Source organism: Talpa occidentalis, unplaced genomic scaffold (assembly GCF_014898055.3).
Source record: "Talpa occidentalis isolate TD23 unplaced genomic scaffold, MPIMG_talOcc4v2.1 talOcc4.3, whole genome shotgun sequence".
Lineage (NCBI taxonomy): Eukaryota > Metazoa > Chordata > Mammalia > Eulipotyphla > Talpidae > Talpa > Talpa occidentalis.
This window is the reverse complement of record NW_023603184.1, coordinates 121,650,436-121,665,391: the sequence shown is the minus strand read 5'-3', so window position 1 is coordinate 121,665,391 and position 14,956 is coordinate 121,650,436. Positions and strand designations below refer to the sequence as shown.

Sequence of the window (14,956 nt, the reverse complement as noted above, 5' to 3'; positions counted from 1 at the left end):
GAATAATTATCACTGCTAATGAAATAAAAATATTTTCAGCCCACTTTTCTTATTCATAGTTTTTCACATATTCTGTACTTAAAAATTTTGTATTTCATATTTTTGACTCATAGGAATATTTCTATTGCTTCTTAATCATTTTCATAAAAATTATACGACACTAAGTAGGGGACACATCATCTCTTACATGGTCTACTCTACTGAAAAGTTAGGTTGCTTGAAGTTTTGTATTGCTGAAAATAATGCTGCTCTGTGTAGTTTTATAGATCTCTCATATTTAAGACTTGTTTGTTCCGGATGAATTCCTTAAGAGTGTATCCACTGAGAGTACATATTAACTAGTTTGTCTTAAAAACATTTGCATCAGTTTATGCTTCTCATGGAAATCATGTGAGATTATTCCTTTCATTACATTCTTGATAAACTGTTAGCATTGTCTTCTATTAGAAAATAATATCTCCAAGTCATTTTATAGGAAAAGGGAGTATTTCACTGAAGTGTGACTAAATAGTTGCTCCCATGTTTACTATAAAGTCCTATTTACACTTTTTTTTTTTTTTTTTGGATTCATTATGATGCCTATGGACTTTTTTTTTTTTTTAAATATTAAATTTTATTTTTATATTCCCCCATACAATTGCAAACGCCCCATTCTGACCCCCCAAAAAGTGTCTCTGGTTCATAGTTTTTTGTTGATTTTGATTTTCACTTTCTTATATTCATTTTCCTGGTCCCTTATTTAAGTTTTCTAGATTCCTGCTATGAGTGAGACCATCCGGTATTTTTCTTTTTCTTTTTGGCTTATTTCGCTGAGCATGATCCCTTCCAGTGCCATCCATGTTGCTGCAAATTGCATGTGTTTATCTTTTTTGAATGCTGAGTAATATTCCATGGTATATATGTACCACATCTTCTTGATCCAGTCATCTATTTTTGGGCATTTGGGTTGTTTCCAAAGCTTAGCTATTGTAAACAGTGCTGCTATAAACATAGGAGTGCAGGTGCTCTTTGGAATTGATGTTTCTGTGTCCTTTGGGTAAATACCTAGGAGTGGAATTGCTGGATCATATGGAAGCTCTATGTTTAGTAGGTCCAGAAATCTCCACACAGCTCTCCATAGTGGTTGGACCAGTTTGCACTCCCACCAACAGTGCACAAGAGTTCCTTTTTCTCCACATCCTCGCCAACATTTGTTGTTGCTAGTTTTTTTAATATGTGCCATTCTCACTGGTGTGAGATGGTATCTCATGGTAGTTTTGATTTGCATTTCCCTGATTACAAGTGATGTTGAACATTTTTTCATATGTCTGTAGGCCATTTGCACTTCCTCTTCAGAGAAGTTTCTTTTTAGCTCTTCTGCCCAATTTTTACTGGATTATTTTCTTTGTTGTTGCTGAGTCTCATCAGCTCTTTGCAGATTTTTGTGATCAGTCCTTTATCGTTAGTGTTGGGTGCAAAAATGTTCTCCCAGTTGGTGGGGTTTCTCTTTGTTTTTGTTATTGTCTCTTTTGCTGTGCAGAAGCTCTTTAATTTGATGTAGTCCCAGCTGTTTATCTTTTTCTTCACTATCACTGCTTTGGGTGATGTGTCTGTAAAGATGTCTTTGATGTGCAAATCCCGTAGTGTTTCGCCTATATTTCCTTCTATGTATTTTATGGTTTCAGGTCTTATGTCTAGTTCTTTAATCCATTTTGAGTTGATTTTTGTGTATGGTGTGAGGTAGTGGTCAAGCTTCATTCTTTTGCATGTAGCGACCCAGTTTTCCCAGCACCATTTATTGAACAAACTTTCTTTGCTCCAATGCATAGTCTTTGCTCCTTTGTCAAAGATTAGTTGACCATAAATCTGTGGGTTTATTTCTGGATTTTCTATTCGATTCCATTGGTCTGTATGTCTGTTCTTGTTCCAATACCATGCAGTTTTGATGATTATGGCTTTGTAGTATAGTTTGAAGTCTGGGAGTGTGATGCCTCCATTTCCTTCTTTTTTTTTTCAGTAGAGCTTTGGCTATTCGGGGTTTTTGGTGATTCCATATGAATTTCATCAATAATTGTTCTATTTCTTTGAAGAATGCCATTGAGATTTTGATTGGAATAGCATTGAATCTGTATATTGCTTTTGGTAGGATGGCCATTTTAATAATGTTTATTCTTCCAATCCATGAGCAGGGATGTCTTTCCATTTCTTTGTGTCTTCTTCTATTTCTTTTAACAGTGTTTTATAGTTTTCTTTGTATAGGTCCTTTACCTCTTTTGTTAGATTTATTCCCAAATATTTGATTTTTTTTGTTTCGATAATAAAAGGGGTGGTTTTTTTGATTTCTTCTTCTTCAGATTTATTGTTTGTGTATAGGAAGGCTACTGACTTTTGCGTGTTGATTTTGTATCCTGCCACTTTACTGAATTGATTGATGAGTTGAATTAGTTTTTCTGTGGAGATTTTGGGGTTCTCTATGTATATTATCATATCATCTGCAAATAGTGATAGTTTGACTTCTTCTTTTCCTATTTGGATTCCTTGGATGTCTTTCTCTTGTCTTATTGCTCTGGCTAGGACTTCCAGTATTATATTGAAAAGCAGTGGTGAGAGTGGACATCCTTGTCTTGTTCCAGATCTTAATGGAATTGCTTTCAGCTTTTCACCATTGAGAATGATACTGGCTGTTGGCTTGTCATAGATGGCCTTTATGATGTTGAGGTATGTTCCTTGTATCCCAAGAATTTCAAGGGCTTTTATCATGAATGGGTGTTGCACTTTGTCGAAAGCTTTCTCAGCATCTATTGATATTATCATATGGTTTTTATATTTCTTTTTGTTGATGTGTTGGATAACGTTGATTGATTTTCGGATGTTAAACCATCCTTGTGCCCCTGGAATGAATCCAACTTGGTCGTGGTGAATTATCTTATGGATACATTGTTGGATTCTGATAGCTAAAATTTTATTGAGGATTTTTGCATCAGTGTTCATTAGGGAGATTGGCCTATAGTTTTCCTTTTGTGTTGTCCTTATTCGGTTTTGGTATTAGTGTAATATTGGCTTCATAGAACGTGTTTGGTATTGTCCCTTCCTTCTCAATTTTTTGGAAGAGTTTGTGAAGGATAGGCACTAATTCGTCTCTGAATGTTTGGTAGAATTCATTTGTAAATCCATCAGGTCCTGGGCTTTTGTTTTTGGGGAGGTTTTTAATTACCATTTCAATTTCGCTGCTTGTAATTGGTCTGTTTAGGTGTTCTATTTCTTCTTTATCTAGCTTTGGGTGATTGTAGAGTTGTAGGAATTTGTCCATCTCCTCTAGATTGTTGAACTTGTTTCCATATAACTGTTCATAGTAGTTACTGATTATTCTTTTGATTTCTGCTGTGTCCGTTGTGATTTCTCCTCTTTCATTTATGATTCTGTGTATTTGTGCTTTCTCCCTTTTTCCTTTGTGAGCCTGGCTAGGGGTTTGTCTATTTTATTTATTTTTTCAAAGAACCAGCTCTTGGTTTCATTGATCTTTTGGATTGTTTTTTTAGTTTCAATTTCATTTATTTTGCTTTGGTTTTTATTATTTCTTTTCTTCTACTGTTCTGGGTTTTTTGTTGTTCTTTTTCTAGATCTTTGAGCTTCGAGATTAGGTTGTTTCTTTGCGTTCTTTCTTGTTTTTTGATGTGAGCTTCTATTGCTATATATTTTCCTCTTATTACTGCTTTTGCTGCATCCCATACATTTAGGATATTGGTGTCCTCCTTGTCATTCAATTCAAAGAATTTTTTAATTTCTTCTTTGATCTCCTCGTTAGTCCAGTGGTCTTCCAGTAGTGTGGCTTTTAATCTCCATGAGGTAGGATAGTTCCTTGCCTTCTTTTTATGATTTATTTCTAGTTTGATGCCTTCGTGGTCAGAAAAGATGGTTGGTATGATTTCAATCTTGGTGTATCTGTTGATGTTTGTCTTGTGCCCCAGTATGTGATCGATCCTGGAGAATGATCCGTGTGCGCTTGAGAAAAATGTGTACTCCGTTTTTTTTGGGTTTAGTGTTCTATAGATGTCTGTTAAGCCCAAATGCTCTAGGTCCTTATTTAGAGCTTTAGTTTCTTTACTTTATTTTTTGTCTTGTTGATCTATCCATTGTTGATAGTGGTGTGTTGAAGTCTCCCACTACATATGTGTTTTCTCTGATGTCTGTTTTCAGAGAGGACAACAGTTGTGTGATATATTTTGGTGCTCTTTCGTTTGGTGAGTATATGTTAATGAGTGTTATTTCTTCTTGAAGTATTGTCCCCTTAATCATAATGTAGTGACCATTGGGGTCTCTTTTTATTTTTTTGAGTTTGAAGTCTGTTTTATCTGATATAAGTATAGCTGTTCCTGCTTTCTTTTTTGGCCCATTTGCTTGTAGGATTGTTTTCCATCCTTTGACTTTGAGCCTATTTTTATCTTTTGTAGCTAAATGTGTTTCCTGGAGACAGCAAAAGGTTGGGTTTTGTTTCTTAATCCAGGCTGCAACTCTGTGTCTTTTTATTGAAGAGTTTAGTCCATTTACATTTAGAGTTAATATTGATATGTTAGCATCTGTATTTGCCATTATGTTTGTCTTTCCTTTGATTTTATTTATTTATTCTTTTAATAACTTTTTTTTTTTTTTGGTCTTCTTTCGTTGTTATTCGTCCCTCTGAGGTTCTGGCTTTAGGATTCCTTGTAGTATTTTTTGGAGTGGGGTTTAGTCGCAATGAAATTCCGGAGTTTCTCTTTGTCTGGGAAGGTCCATATTCTTTCTTCATGGAGGAAAGAGAGCTTTGCGGGATAGAGTATTCTTGGTTGGCATCTGTTTTCTTGGAGTCTGTTGACTATGTCCCTCCACTCTCTCCTTGCCCGTAGTGTTTCTTCAGAGAAGTCTGATGTCAGCCTGATTGGTTTTCCTTTGAATGTTATCTGTTTCTTCCCTCTTGTCAGCTTCATTATTTTCCTTGTCCTGGATTCTTGGAGCTTTACTATTATGTGTCTTGCTGTTTTTCCTTTCGTCGTGGAAGTTTGGTGTTCTTCTTGCTTCTTGTATATCAATTTTCAGCTCCTTCTTCTCATTTGGGAAGTTCTCTTCAATTATATCCATGAATATTTTCTCTGTTCCTACATCTCTCTCCTCTCCTTCTGGAATTCCTATAACTCTTATATTTCCTTTCCTCATGGAGTCAGATAGTTCCCGAAGTCTTTCTTCATTCTTTTTCCTTCGTACTTCTCTTTCCTTTTCTGTTTTGGTTCTTTTTATTTCTGTGTCTTCAAGATTACTTATTCGTTCTTCCATTTCATCTATTCTGCTTTCATTGCTTTTCCCAGAGTTCTTTAGTTCCTCATTAATTCTTTGATCTCCTGCATTCTCTACTTCCCTCTTTAGGGACTCAATTTCCTTCTTCTGATCTATCACTTTTTTAATCATGGCAATTTTAAATTCTCTTTCTGGAAGGCTCAGAAGTTCTTCCAAGTTGCTGTCGTTGCAATCTGGGGAGTGGTTTTCTTTTTGTGGTGTGCTTCTTTCCTGAGGAGTTTTTAGGTTGCGTGTGGTTCTTCTACTCCCTACTGTCTGTTTTCTAATTTGTCGTATGCGTTGGGACACTGTGTTGCTCGGACTGACTGGCATCTTGGGTGAACTTCTCCGCTCCCCTCTGGCTCTTCCAGGAGCCATCTCTGTCTTCTGGGGGAGCTTTCTGCTGGTTTTAGGCAGTTTTTACTGAAGAAATGTCCCTGTTCTCAAATGGCGAAGCGGGATGCAGTCCCTGCGCCTCCGGTTTCAGGCACACTCTTCTGCGCACCCGGTCTGCCCCGGACGTGGGTGCCTGCTCCCTCTGTGGGCTCAGACTGCTGGTTGGAAGGGGCCTGGCGTGGAATAACTTCCCGGCTGGCCACTGGGTCCTCCTTCTGCCCTTTTCAAGCAGTCTTAAGAAATGTCCTGTTTTATAGGGTGTTAGTGACTTTTTTTTTTCCTGGTCGCTAGGTGGCGCCAGAGATCTCTCCCATTGTCCTTGGGGGGCTGTTTTTCGCCTCCCCCCACCCCGTGGGACAGAGAACAGAGCGGGAATGGTAGGGTACACCTCAACAGCTTTGGGGTGCTGTGTCTGCCTTGTGCCCCACCGTCGTGGAGAACCCACGCCCCGAATTTTCGTGCCCCGGGTCTCAGTTCAAAGCCCTCAGTTCCAGGACGCGGGCTGTAGCCCAGTTCAGTGGCGCGGGAATGGCGCCTTTTGCACAGCTCCCGTGCCTGGGCGCCTGGTTCCTGCTCACTCAGGGAGGGACCTTCACCTCAGTGAGGACCTCCGTGCGTCTCCCCGCAAGCCTAGGTCGTCTCCCCGCAAGCCTAGGTTGCAGGCACGGGGACCTGGGCAGCCGCGATCCAGGTCTGCACTTGCTTTTCAAGCTCCCGAGCGCGCCGCGTTTCCGTGCCAGCTTACCGGCAGCCCGGGCTGTGTGTGCTTCTCCCGGGGTCTTTGTTCTTCTCTAATGGCGCCTGGAGCCGTTCGCTCACCACCGCGGCGAATCCTGCAGGGTTCGCCTCAGCTCCCGTTCACGGGGTGTGGTGGCTGCAATAGTTCCTTTCCACTCACAGTCCCGCTTGCTGCGTCGTTTGTTCTTGTGGGTCGTTTTGGTTTGTTGTTTCCTCCTCTCTGCCGGTCGGAGAGTGCCGCCTCTGTGGGCGGGGGAGGGGAGCAGGGTTCTGTGCTTCCCTCCCTTCTAGTCCTCTTTTATGGCCACTTTCTTCTTCCTATTTTGGAATTCTTAAGGTCATGAAGAATTGCTGCAAAGTAGCTTAGCAAATTAAAAGAGAGTGAATATTAGAGTAAAATACTTAAAAACAAAAATTAGGAGGCATTGAAGATTTGATGAGATACATGATACAAAGATAGAAGTGGTTGTTAAAAGACCAAGAAGCCAGGAATTAGCTTCCCCGTTACCCAAAAGTGGTGAGAAAGCAGTAGTAATAAGATGGTGATGTCATGGACTACATAAATACTTAAAGGATTCAACAAGATGGTCAAGTGTTGGAGTATGACTTAAATATTTATTAAGCAAAGCAGTGTTGAGGAATAGGATAGATTTGTGAGAAAAGATGATGGTAATAAGGACAAAGAGTTTGGAGTAGAAATGGTTGTACAGACAGTGAATTAAAGGTGAATATTTCTCTTACCAAAAGGAAAGAAGACAAGCACTTCACCCAATAGGACATGCTTTATAGGACTACAGAGAAAGAGATTATTTTTTGTAGACATCAGTTTCCCATTATGCTATTGATGGAATTCTCTTCAAAGTAAAGATTAAGGAATATGGAAAGTTACTGGATCTAGAAAGGGTGTTCAGTAGACAGACCAGAGTTTGAAAGTAGGGTGTGGATGAAATCAGATATGAGAATGAACACAGCGGTATTGAGACCTAGAGGCTTGAGACCTAGCGTTGGGACTGCAAATTGATGGCTGAGGTTAACAGGGATGTGAGGCATAATGATACTTCTCTTAATCTCTTAGAGGAGAAAGATGTTCTTGGTTTTATTTTTTAACAAGAACCAAGATAAATTCTAGAACATGCTTGATCATATGCCAGTTGCCAGAGCAGCTGCTCCATTTGGCTACTGGCAGAATAATGGCAGTGACAAGTGGCTTGATCGAATATAAGGCAACACATTGTATTTATTACTCAAAATACACTGTCTTTTCCATTTTAATGACTTAGCTCACTCTAAGGTTTTTGTAAAAATAGAATCCTATCAATCCTATCTATAGTGTATCCTATCTGAATTTGCTGCTGCTTGCCTTGCTTTCATAGACTCCAGATAAAAATTGCAGATGTACTTGGTGATACTTTCACACTAAGTACACTATAAAAATTATCTACTAAGGAAAACTCCTAGTGGATGAACTAAGTCTCCAACCCAGCTCCATTTCCAGGACCTGATGATAAGCGAGAAGGCAGAGGACCTCAGAATTTGTCAATCTCATTCCATCTGGTGAGGTTTACAACAGGAATGCCTATCTCTTTCATTTGTCACACACAAACTGATTTCCCAACCATATTCAGACCCTTATTGGAAAAATTAGAAACAAACTATATCACTTGTACAGGCACAGCCAAAACAACACCTTCCCTATGTTAACTCCAACCACTTCTATCCCAAAGAAACCAAAGGGAAGCAGAGGAACCCAACAGACAGGCAGCTATCATAGATCCTTAAGGAGAGAAGGGAAGAAGCGTTTAAAACATACAGAACAACAAGTATTTAGCAGTCTTTTTAAATTAAAAAAAAGTATAAGGTAATTTCTCTCTGACAGTTAAATCAGGCTCAGAAATAGGCTCACTACAAAATAGAGAATTTAATGCTTCCAAGCAAAAATTTTTCTACTTTAATTTTCCTGACTGTATATGCCTTTTAAAGGACTATGAAGTTATTTTTAATAGCTGTCTGCTCAAATTGTATACTATTTTTATCAAATGAATAAATGAATATTGTTCTTTAGAGAGCAAAAAAGGAAACTTCAAGAATTAAAATATTTAAGAACTGCTTTTTAAAAGATTATGTGCATATCTAAATGCCCTTAGATGTTTTAAGGAGGGTATATATGTGTTCTGTCATTTCCCTGTCATTATTATCTCTATCTCCTTCCTCTTTCCCTTACTCCTCATCCTTCCTTCTCCATCTTTCTCCCCTCTCTTTTGTTTCCCTCAGCACAACCCCCCCTGTTTGCAGCTAAACTGTCTGAATCTACACCACTAACCTATGCCATGGCATCCAAATTATCAGAGTACAGCATGATCAATGAGAACAAGAAATTAGAGTAGATGATTGGTTGGCATCTATCTTATGTCATAGAGAGGGATAAAATATTCTGTTTCATTAGCATTCCCTTGGGTTTCTAGGATGCACTAGAACAGGAGAAGCTACCAATGGCTGAGATTGGTGGTAGGGCATAGTAAATTTTAGCAAGAGACAGAGGGGAATGAGCAAACAAATCACATGACATTGCTTCCCATCTATGATTTATTTAGTCACAGTTTTGGTGCCAGTCGTGAAGTTGATTGTGATGGTCAGAAAGACAATGTCATATTTATTTCTCAGTTCCATTTAGAAAGATCAACATCGAGATAAAATAAAAATATAAAATTTACCAAGATTGCATGAAACACCAATATTTAAATTAAAAATATGAATTCAAATGGCTTTAATGAACAGCTGGATGAAACTCCTGGTCTATGAAAGAGCTATAGGGAACCATTCTTTCTGCAACATTTCCTCCTGCAAGGATGGGGCAAGGATGGGTGTGAGTCAAGCCATAGTTCATCTCCCTTAGCTATTTGATTTCTCATCTTGTATTGTCTCACAAGCTGGGTATCAACCATCCTAAAGCCATGTTCCCCCAGCAGCTGCCATTGGTGCCCCCAACCATGACCTACACAGCTTTTCTGACCCTCCCCCCAGCCTCTCTTAATTCAGGGGCCAGTTTCTCAGAACAAAACACCCGGAAGCAGCCAGTGTGAGGAAGTAATCAGTGTAGTTATTCATTTGTAGGATTTTTTCTTTTTTCTGATATTCCCTAGCAGTGGGGATGGCACATGGTTCATTCCTTAAGGGAGTAGTAATAAATCACTCACTACAAAGAAATAAGGTGGTAAGCATCAGGCAAATGATAGGACAGAAAGGGCAAAAGAAATCAACATGGGCAGAAGGGAATAAGGAGTGTACAAAGAGAGAGGAAAATAAAATCAAAGCAGATGAGTGAGATGAAGTTTTCTCTAAATGGTCAGAAAACACAGAAGGTCGTGAAGATGTGGATGGGTTCCCAGCTGCAGATTTGACACACTGGATTTGATTGCCACCCCTGGTGGCCTCGCCACCTCCGGTGTCCCACCTGGTGGTCTGGTGGCCTAAAGATGTGTCCAGCCTGCTTCTGGGCTGGAGACAGACCTAGATGATAGGGTGGCTCAAACAGGGCAGTGGAGGAGTGATTACATGGTTCACCTCCTCCAGCTTATTTTAATATTACTGTTGAAGGATAAATATAGAAAGGAAAAAAAAATAACTGCGGACTTTGAAAAGAAAGTCTAACAATCTCTTTGTGGTATGTTTAGTCTCCTGCGTTTACCCCAACTTTATTTTAAGTTTAAGTGCAATTAAACAACTGTAAAACTAACATTAAAAAAATGGAGTAATGCTGAGATAACATTTTTTAAATTAAATTCATAATCAAGCTATTTAAGTTATTCTGCTGCCAACTTCCACTAAAATATTTTCCTTAAAACATCCAGCTGTTCATTAAAGCCATTTGAATTCATATTTTTAATTTAAATATTGGTGTTTCATGCAATCTTGGTAAATTTTATATTTTTATTATTTTATCTCGATGTTGATCTTTCTAAATGGAACTGAGAAATAAATATGGCATTGTCTTTCTGACCATCACAATCAACTTCACGACTGGCACCAAAACTGTGACTTAATAAATCAAGCAACAGCCTGCACTTATTCTTAAAGGTGGTTGCAATCTAATTGGCCATGCTGAAACCTAGTTCAATAACAAGGAACAAATGTGGTCAGAGCTAGCATTTTACATGCATCTGTACACTGAAGCTGAGGAGGTCTCATTTTTTTCACTTTCATTCATTCATGACATGAATTGATTGCCTACTATGTGCCAGTATTCTGGCAGATGGGGGTCTACCATGGTAGGGAAGAATCAGTCTTCCCTCAGGGGCTGATGATCTATAGGTGGAGGCAGCATGGAGCTGCAGTAGAACATGGTGAGGACATACTAGTTACTACTGATGGAGGCTAAGAATAGAAAGTTTGGAAAGGAGGCATCATAAGACCAGAAACCGGCACACACAAGGAGGTGGGGGTAGAAAGGATTCACATAGCCATTAACCGAGCTATAGAATTCAAAAATCCTTACATGCCAACTGCTATAGCAAGTATCAGGCTGCTGCAGAAAGTACCAGGAGGCGCAGACCAGAGGTGGGGATATGGAGATTGAGGACCATTCGAGGATCTCTGGTCCTTTTCAAATTCTGCATAGTTATTCAAAATTAACAAAAATGAACCACTCCACAGAAATGAGCCCTCCCCACCAAACAAGATGATAAAACCTAAGGCTGCCCCATCCAAAGGACAGATCTTCCTGCCCACTTGTGTCTATGCAAGTGTCCCTTATTCTTCTCCCCCTATTTATAATAAACCTGCCCTTTTGGATATAACTAATGCCTCTGTCTCATGGAGAAACTCGCCATGTGCTGCTGAAAGGGGAGATTTCCAAGAGTTAACCAAAGGACCTCACTCTTGGAACCCAGATCTTCAAAACAACCTACTTCAGTAGCATTGGGAAGCACAGGTTGCTTTGGGAACACATAGGCAGGATTCCTCATCCAGGTTGAAACTCAGGAAGTCTTACACAGGAGATAACCTCTCAGCCGAAGCTATAGGAGAATAGGAATTAATCAGGCAAAGTGGAAGGTGGGAGAGGGGGATTCTGGGCAGAGAGGACACAATTTGCACAACAGAGGAAAAGAAAGCACCAGGGCACAGGGCAAGCACAGAAGTGCGTGATGATTGGGAGCAGTTTGAGGTGAAGTCAGAGAAAGTTAGTAGAAGCCAGTGATCATGAAGAGCTGAGCAAGCCATATTGAGAATTTACTTTATCCTGACAGTGTAGTCCTTCAAGTCTTTTCTTTATGATCACTTTATAATGAAAAGATTTGATGAAAAATATTTAAATACATTAGTTACATATTTAGCAGTTTCACAATAATTTTTATAAGAAAAAGGATTTCAAATACCCCTTTAATCTATATTTTTCACAAAGCTTACAACAGATTTAAAATAAAAAGCAAACCAAGTTTTCAAAATGATGATTATGTTATTTTTGACAATTATTTATAGGTTATTTATTATTGATGAAATGAACAAAACCTGAATTTGTAAGTTCAGTTCTGAAATTCCAGCTGACTAAATTTATTTTATAAAATGTTGCCCAAGTACCACTCTCTCAATCTTCAACATGCAAATTATAAAATATTTGGCATCAGATTTTTAATAAAAATCTAAAATATTTATAACAGTTGCTAATGATTAATGAAGATCTCTTCTGAAACCCATATGTTAATTATTCATATCATTCTCTATTTTTCTAGTCTGTACCAGACTCTGTTCTACTTTCCTTTTTTATAAAAATTAATAAATTAATTTCAAAATATTAAATGTATGATGAAAATAATTAATTCTGGATAGCTGTTTCTCTACTGCCACCTGTTATATATTGACGACCATATGAATTTAAAACCTTAAGGAAAAATGTGTACATCTGAATACTTCTGGAAATAAATATAATTAGATGTTGTTTATGTTACAATTATAAAATTGGGAGTATGGGGAAATGAAAATGAAAATTTCATAAGAATAAAATTTTTATTATTTAAAAGTGAAATGCCAGTGAAACAGCTATGTAGAAATCTACATGGAACCAGATGAGAAAGCTAATTAAGAAAACAGCTTATAAGTCAGTATGAATGACAGTACATTAGGAAGAATCTTACAGCATTGACATAGAACATTTTAAATTTTAGACACACCCAAAAGAAAAATGATCAATGTCTATGTTACCAACAAAAGCATATCTACTTAAAATAATTTTCAAAACTAACTTTTTTTAGAACAGCATAGAAGGTAAGTATGTTGGCAAAAAAGGAAGGAAGATATTTGGGGGTTCAAAACAATAAATATAACACTTCTGACAATAAATATGACACTAGTACCAAGAAAAACATCAATAACAATGCTTAAGAAAAATGCCTCATTTAATGATCTGAATCAGTCTGGCTTACTTCATCATTTTCCAATTTCTTATTCTTAGAGAAAAGAAAGGGGGAAAAAAGAACTAACATATGTTACTTCTTATGTTACCTCATTTAATCACTTAATATTCATCACAACCAGCCAAACCGTAGAGGCAATCCCCTTTCCACAGATGTGACGACGCCTTGTCCATAGTCACATCACAGGAAAAAAACATACAAATTGAGATTTACTATTTACTGCATGTTTAGTTCTCCCTCAAAAGGTATTGCTTGGGTTCAAGAAATAAGAAATTACATTTTATTTTGATCCTTTTTCTGGTGCCAGAGCCAATAACATTGGGGTGATAACATCCTTACTCAGCTTATTTTACTGCCAAGAAATTAAACCATGCCTTTAAAGGATTTATTATGTCCACAATGGTTTTCTATGTTCCAAAGGGGGTTGATACAAAATGTTTTACATAGTCCTTTTACTAATAGGCTTAGACTTGGATACATTCACTGAAAAATTCTAAAATAAATGGAACTCAACATAAGATAGAGCTTTCTTTCTCTCTTACATAAGGAAGCCCAAATATTAGCAAACTAAGATAGGTAAGTCAGTTCTGTAAGCGAACTAGACTCTTTCTGTTCCATCATTCCAGCATATGAATTATAGTAGTAAGATCACCTCAAAGTCCAATATAGCTCCTGAAGCTCCAGCTATCACATTGCTGTGACATGCAGAATAAAAGAGAAAGCCAGAAAAGCCAAGACTAGGCCCTCTCAACTGAGACAGCTCCCTTTAATCACCTTTCCCAGAAGTCTCATAAACTACTTCCATTTATATCTTATTGGAAAGAACTTTGTCATGTGTGATATATGTAAAGCATCATCCTAAATGCTTAACCCTGTGCCTATCATTGTCACTTGCAAGGAACAGTTACACATTGCTTCATGAATGACTGAACCATGGGCAAGGTAATAAGCAGATGCAGGAAGAATGAAGAAAAAGACAACTCAGAAACATTCTTTGCCTCAAGGATATAATACATCTCAATCAGACATACAAAATACAGTAATTCTACTTTATCAAGATATTGTTTGGATCAGTTGTTTTAACAACTCTCTCTTAAGTCTGTTCTTGGAGCAAAGTATTGGATGTTATATGAGACAATGAGGTGATTGTCATAGAGACAACAAAGAAATCCAGCCTCTAAGGGAGTTTTGGTGAAGAAGAAAAGATGGTGTGCACAGAAGTAAATATAATTCCAGACATAGAATGAAAATAGTAAAAGAACGTACAAAAGTGTGTTATCGGGAAAAGTTTTCAATTAGCAATAATCGCGCCTCGGATAAACCTCATTGGCTACGATACTGCCACTGCGCAAAGCTAAAAGTGTGTTATCAAGAGTATAGATAACACACAAACACACAGATATACAAACCAGGAAAGAATGAGGAATACTTAATGGTTGAGTTAAAAAAAAATTGGCATTCAAGCTTATTTGGCCTTTTTTGTTATGATTCATAAGCTCATATATGGAAAGTCTGAATAAGAGGAAGGAACCAACTTAGCCTTGCATTTCTATTAACTTGACCAGTTTGATGACTAATCTCCAAATTGAGTGTTTTATAGGTACACGTTTAGGTTATGCCATGCCACATTAAAAATAGTTATTAAATTGATTAAGACGAAACTTATTTTCAGGATCCATTGCAAACAATTTTCCATGTTTGATATACCCTTAGAGAACCTGTGAGAGATTATTATAGTGGAGCGAAGGTCAAAAAAGTTGAATGTCACATGTGAACCTGTCCTGCAATGCTACATGAAAATTTCATAATAAGCAGGTCAAGAAAATGTGGCCTCATGATCCTTCGCTAATCAGGTCCTCTTTAACATACATTAAAAAGGCTTACATGTAAAATGAGTATGAAAGGCTTGAGACAATATTTTAAAGAATGACAATAAGACTTAAAGCTTTTTGAAGCTATTCTTTATGAATTTAAACAAAAAGAAAATGACTCATTTTTGCATAAAAACAGCTAAATGAGAACATTGAATAACAATCTCCAAATCTGTGCAGATAAGATAAATGCTTAATATGAGTGATTCATAGGCAAGAACAGGGTATAAATTGCTCCTCACCAACTGCTACTCACCG

The 14,956-nt window shown here is 37.7% G+C and overlaps 1 non-coding gene across 1 annotated transcript; it reads right to left on the bottom strand.

Annotated features, from left to right (window-relative positions):
- Positions 1-14,048: 14,048 nt before the first annotated feature.
- Positions 14,049-14,183, bottom strand: LOC119256501 (U4 spliceosomal RNA). Its single transcript, XR_005127810.1, has one exon. It is a non-coding gene; the product is annotated as a U4 spliceosomal RNA (small nuclear RNA).
- Between the last annotated feature and the right edge of the window lie 773 nt (positions 14,184-14,956).